Source organism: Peromyscus leucopus, chromosome 19 (genome assembly GCF_004664715.2).
Source record: "Peromyscus leucopus breed LL Stock chromosome 19, UCI_PerLeu_2.1, whole genome shotgun sequence".
Taxonomy (NCBI): domain Eukaryota; kingdom Metazoa; phylum Chordata; class Mammalia; order Rodentia; family Cricetidae; genus Peromyscus; species Peromyscus leucopus.
Genome location: NC_051079.1, coordinates 80,533,344 through 80,540,217, shown reverse-complemented (window position 1 = coordinate 80,540,217; position 6,874 = coordinate 80,533,344).

Below are 6,874 nucleotides of genomic sequence, written 5' to 3'. Positions count from 1 at the left end.
TTGATGAATGTCCCATAGGTCAAGAAGAGTGTGTACTCTGCTGTCACTTGGTGCAGTAGTCTGTAGAGGTCAATAGATCCATTGTTGGTGTTTGTTTAATTCAACTATGCCCTTATTGATCTTCCTACCTGCTGGGTCTGCTCTTTTTTGATAGAAGTGTGTTGAAATCTCATCTACGGCTGTGCACCTGTCAGTCTGTCCTCGAGTCTCTATCAGTTTTAGCTCCCGTGTTTGCTTTTTTATTAGGCAAAATTGTGTTGAGTGTCGCTAATGACTTCCTGGTGCACTGACTCTGGAATGTCTGTCTCCATCCCTGACTATTCCTTGCTCTTGAATCTGCTCTGTCTGAACTAAAATAGCTACTCCCACATTTGACCATCTATTTATTCTGCAATATATTATGGTGCATTTTGGGTAGACAGCATATAGTTTTGCTCTCATCTTGTTGGTCCATTCTGGCAATTTCTGCCTTTGTGTTTTTAGAACTGCGTCCACCTTTATCAAAAATACTTTTAAAAATCAATCATGTTGTTTTGGCAGCATATGGAACTACAGTCATTAATAATATCCAATAACATACAAACTCTCTTTGTGTATGGATTTCCAAAATCAGGGAGCCACCATCAAACCCAGTGAGGTTTGATCTTGACTTTAACAGGAAGTTTAGAGAGTTGACATTCCCTATTTAGCACCTTTTCAGAATCAGACTCTGAAATTAAAATGACAGTTATTAGCCTGAGTATCCATAGTCTATAAGTCACATCAGGGCACTTTTGAGGATGCCCACCAAAATGAAGTCACTGCAAAGTCCATTTTGACAGACTTCAAAAGTCAGTTTAAGGGGTGAGGGTCCACAGGCCTTTGGTTTAAAGGCAGTTAAGTCTGTGCTTGTGGTAGAGAGGGAGGAGAACACGAAAGTGAATCAGAGTGCTCTCACATTATGGTATTTACATCTAAATGACTGTCCATGTCAACATAAATCCCTCCTCTGGGAAGCCAATAGGAAGTCTCAACTCTACAGTTAAAGATACTTTTCCTACGGTAATTCAGCTCGGGGGTTGTTAGTGACACATGCTCTTTTCCCTAAACAATGAAGTGTTCTATGTGCTGACAACACAGCTTAAAAAATAATAAAACAAAATTTTGCGTTTTTATTTTGTATTTATTTATTTTATTTTATGAGTATGGATGTTTTTGCCTGCATGTAAGTCTGTGTACCACATATGTGCCTGGTGCACACAGAGGTCAAAAGAGGGTATCAGATCCCCTGGCACTTGAGTTATAGATACAGGTAAGCTATTGTGTGGGTACTGGGTATTGAAGCCAGATCCTCTACAAGAACAACAGGTGCTCTCAACTCCTTAGTCATCCTTCAACCCCAAAATTCTGCATTAAAAATAATAAAAATAATATTTCAGAGTGTAGTCACCCTGAATTCATGGTTTTTACTGGTGCACACACTTCTGTAGGCACCTCCAGGATTGGGTGCCTGCCTGTCATGCCCAAGTTCTACAGGACCTTTGACATTTAAAAAAATGTTAATTTTATTTTTTGAGATCTTCAGACATTAGCACTGCAGTCTTGTTACTTCTCTATCCTCCCTCCAACCTTCCTCATGTCCCCTTCTCCCTTTAAAATGTCTGATCTCTTGTTTGACTATTGATACATATATACACTATGCACACATATGTTTATACATGCACAGATATGCACACACAACCCTCTGAGTTTGCTTGTTACCCTCACCCCCCTTCCTTGTTTCCTCTATTCTGTATTTTGTGATTTTAGTTAAGAGGCTCTGCTCTCTCTCTCTCTCTCTCTCTCTCTCTCTCTCTCTCTCTCTCTCTCTCTCTCCAGCATACTACTTTACTTCTGAAAGCCTTTTTAGTGGCTACTCTGAAATGGCCACTGTGCCTTTTGGCCTTGGCTTTGTGATACTGTTGTTCTGTTTAAATCATTCTCTTCTTGCTTCAGTGGCTTCTGAAGAAGGGGCATTTCTGGTTTTGCTGTGCATTGAATTTCTCCACTTTCTGGCTTCTTGAAGGGTGTCTCTTTCATTTTTAGCTTTGTGTTGCATTAATGTAAAGTGACTGTGTTGTGACTGTTCTTTAGTGTCTTCTGTCTGTTTCTTTGGCTTTCCTCACCCCCCCCCCACTCCTCTGTGGTTTTAATCCTGTTTGGTGTTCTCAGAGCTTACTAGACAAATGGTTTTCTGTCCTATATTACTTTGGAAAATATTCTCAATCATTAGTCAAATAGATCCCTTCTTTCTCCACCTCTTCCCTCCCTTCATTCTTCCCGTTTCCTCTTCCACTTTCTTCCTTTTTCTCTCCCTTCCTTCCTGACAAGTTCCCCCAGAACTTTATTTTAGACTAACAAGGTTTTTACTTCTGCATCCTTATGTCCTTTTAACCACATTCTGTCTAGGAAGTTTGAGCCTTTAACAACTAAGTCAAGGCCGAGACAGGTGTTGCCCTGCATGGGGGAAGGAGAGAACCATGGGTTCTGTCCTGCATGGGGGGAAGGAGAGACCCATGGGTTCTGTCCTGCATGGGGGGAAGGAGAGACCCATGGGTTCTGCCATGCATGGGGGAAGGAGAGAACCATGGGTTCTGCCCTGCATGGGGGGAAGGAGAGACCCATGGGTTCTGCCCTGCATGGGGAAAGACCTATGAGTGCTGCCCCGCATGGGGGAAGGAGAGACTCATGGGTTCTGCCCTGCATGGAAGGAAGGAGAGACCCATGGGTTCTGCCCTGCATGGGAGGAAGAAGAGACCCATGGGTTCTGCCCTGCATGGGGGAGACCTATGAGTGCTGCCCTGCATGGGGGAAGGAGAGACTCATGGGCTCTGCCCTGCATGGGAGGAAGGAGAGACCCATGGGTTCTGCCCTGCATGGGAGGAAGGAGAGACCCATGGGTTCTGCCCTGCATGGGGGGAGACCTATGAGTGCTGCCCTGCATGGGGAAGGAGAGACTCATGGGTTCTGTCCTGCATGGGGAGACCTATGAGTGTTGCCCTGCGTGGGGAAGGAGAGACTCAGGGATACCGCACTGAGGTTTGAGGCTGGGGGTCTCTAGGACTGGAGCAATTTGTGATGTGTGGTTGATTGCAGAGAGCTTGCCTAGCTCTGCTTCCATTCCTTAGGACTGGCTCCTCCAGATGTCCTGCTTCCCAGCATGCTCAGAGATCTAGGCTTGGATAGACAAGGCTATCAGCAGTCAGGCTGGAAGAAAGATAATAACGATACGGAAAGACACAAAGTGTTATTTATCACTTATTCATTGCTGTCCTGGTGTCAACGGCCTGTTATTTTATTATTCTTTGGAGTAACAGAATTTATTAAGTCTATTCGTCCCCGTCACATGAAAAACACTTTGTGCAAATGAAGGGGGATCTTTCGGGGGAAGACCTGAATCTCCCAAACCTTGAGGACATGAGAAGTCATGGAGCTCCTTTTCTGGAAAAGCTGTCTCTCTTGGCTCGAGTGCTGCCTCTTGCAAGCCCACAGGCCAGCCTTGAGATGCAGAGTAAAGCGGTAGGAAGTACAGGGCACAATTTTGGGTTATGTGATCATTGCAACACCAAACACAAGGTAAACAAAAGCAGAGGTGGAAAGGGAAGCCCGTGTGGATAGTAGGAGTTCATTGACCTGAAAGTCAAAAATGGAGTCCTGGGCATACTGACCTAAGCTCACATTTGGGGACGGTTCAAACACATACAAGGGAAGGGCAGAGAAGGCTTCTGGTTACTCAGATTCTGTGGGTCGCTGTAGCGTAGTGCTGAGTCAGTGGAGCCACTGGAAGTACCAACTTCTGGTGAGGAAAGATGCAGGCACTCCAGACTTTGCGCGCTGGAGCTCACCCTCATGTGGACGTCTGACTGTGACTCCAGGAGACATCACTGGGAGGCCTGAACGGCCCAGGGAACTCATAGCCTCTGAACTGTCTAGCCGGGACAATTCATGTATCATCTCAAGGTTTGCTTTACTGATTGATTGCACTGTTGATTGATTGATTGATTTATGACTGCAATCAATCGCAATGAATGCTGCAATGAATCGCAGCAAGGTCTTGAAGCTAGCATCTTGCACATGCTAGGCAAGGGCTCTACTGTTGAACTACATCCCCACCGTTTTGATTTACTGTGTTGTTTGTTTTGAGACAGGGTCTCACTAAATTGTCCACACTAGCCCAGAGCTTCATCCTCTCAACTCAGCCTCCCAAGCAGCTGGTTTTAGAGGCTAAAATGCCACCAGGCCCAGGGAAGGTTTCATTTATTTGATTTTGTAATCTCTGAAAAACACAGTGATCAGAGATAAATCATCCAGGGTCTAAAGGCTCTTCATTTGCATAACACACCCTTAAGTTCTTTCCTTCCTGTCTAGGGTTGGCCTCCGGGGCCATGGACAAGTGGGCAGGGCTTCTCTGAATGACAGGAGATGGCCTTCAGTGAGGTGCGGCCCCTGCTGATGTGCGTGAGCAAACCCATCTACAGCTGTAATGACAGTCACTGTTCAAGAGCGACACAGCCACCCCATGCTGTACACTGTCACGGTGGCTGGGATGGAAGTGAGGAGCAGAGCCCTCTGGATGAATCTGGGGCTGGTGACTCCCAAGGGAACCTAGCTGCCTGTCAGGTTGCCAGCAGCGGCCACTGCTCTGTAGCCCAAGGCACCCTGGCTGGGGGATGCCCTCAAGTCCCAATTAGAAGAAAAACAGTGCCTGGGAGAAAACGCTGGGTAAATATGACTAGTCTCACTTTAATTAAGTTTGATCGGAGGTTATTCTGCACCCAGGGAAGCCAGAGCCAATTTTCAGAGTGCAGTTCACAAACCAAAGGCAAGTCGTGTAAGACAAGAAGAGAACACAGGCCTCAGTGTGGCCTGGGGTTAGCCCAGCTGTACCTCCAGGCAGTCTCACAAAGAGCAAGTGCTCCACACCTCAGAAGGGGTCACACGCCCACACAGGCACATCATCTTCCTTTCAAGTTCCAATAGCTCAAATTCTTCATGCTTATCTAGTCCCAGTTCCTAGAAAGGAGTCAGTTCTTCAGGACACTGGTCCAGGGTGTGTGGTCCATCCTGGGTTAGAGCTTTTCATTCCTCTCTGTCACCACTGGTGAGAGAAAACAGGAGGGTGACCCAGCAGCCAAGAAAGTCAGGGCTGAAGAGTCTGAGATCTGCACAGTCACCCTCAGAAGAGTTGAGGACACAGCTTTGCCAGGGACACCTTGACAAGTCCCTGACTAGGGAAGACAAAAGAACGCAGGAGCCTTCTATAGAACTTGAGAGCAGAGACCAATTTCTTTGATACATTTGATACATGTTCAACTTGACTTATTTACTTTCTGTGGAAAATGGGGGTGATGGTTGTTTTCTTAAAGAGCTGATGAAGGCTAAGGGCTTCATCACATGTGCATGCCAGCAATGTGCACACAAATTTAAAGAGACCATGAGCTCCCAACATCATGAAGTTGAGGCAACGGCCCTTGGGAAATGCTTTCGCTGTGGGGACAGAGTAGATACGCAACCTTGGCCACAGTTCCTAAAGTCCATTCTTGGTGCTTTCTCTACATCCTACCTCACCTCTCCTGCCAGACTCTCTCCTCCTATGCCAACAGGCAGACCATGCCTCACCTCCTCTTGGCAAAAGTGTTGCTGTAAGTATACATTTCATGACTCCATTAACGCTGTTCACATTTGTAACTGTACTGTCATCTATGAAGTGGGCACAGTGACAGTGCCTGTTGCTGGAAGGCTTCTCTCCAGGTTCCCCAAGCCCCGCAGTCCCACAATCCACTTATAAAATAATCACTCAGACACTTATATCACTTATAAACTGTATGGCCATGGCAGGCTTCTTGCTAACTGTTCTTTTATCTTAAATTAACCCATTTTTATAAATCTATACCTTGCCACGTGGCTGGTGGCTTACCAGAGTCTTTACATGCTGCTTGTCCTGGCGGTGGCTGCAGTGTCCTCCTTCTTTCTGTTTCCCCAATTTTCCTCTCTCTTTGTCCCGCCTAGACTTCCTTCCTGGTCACTGGCCATCAGTGTTTTATTTATATAGAGTGATATCCACAGCAGTGTCCATTCCACAGTATTGTGCCTCATAGCTTAGTATGTTGGGAAGGTTCTTCACATCACCATTAGACATGCAATCTCTATAAACAGACTTCCCTTGAACATTATTAGATTTTATTTTTCTGGAAATTTACATTAAAATCAAGTAAAAATCAGCCTTTTGTAGATCCATTATCTAAAGTGTATAGATACCTTTGCCTGGGTTTCCAATATGGAGCCTTCTCATTCAGGAACATGGATTGTTTCTTCTTTCCCAGTATTTTCTATTGTTTTACAATGGCATTATCAGGATCTTTCATCCACTGTGTTTCCAGGCTGATGATAGCTGCTCAATGGGAGATATCAGTATTTCTCACCTACAGCTAGAGTGCACTTCCCCGTGAATTCTAGTAATTTGTGAATTCTCTCTTGACTCTTCTTGTTAAACCTTCAAAGAAACCAGTAATACTTTCAGATTTCCCTTTCTCATATTATCATCTATATCCCTTAGGAAAGGAGACCATATGATTTAATTTTCAAAGGAAGGTACTTTGTTACATGATAGAAGATGGAGTAATCTCCCAGGAATCATAGGTGGGGAAGGGACGGTCCCAGCGCAAGCCATACAGGCCTGTGTGTGAGGAGTGTGGACAAGCTTGGGCTGTGACAGCTGTCACGGTGGGCTGATGTGTACCTGTTTATGCCCAGCATCGAATCTCATGCTTGCTATGGTATTCTGATTCACACATAGAGGGGTGGGGACATTGCAAGGGACATTAATTACACATAAAAGTGAACACGTGTGTACTCA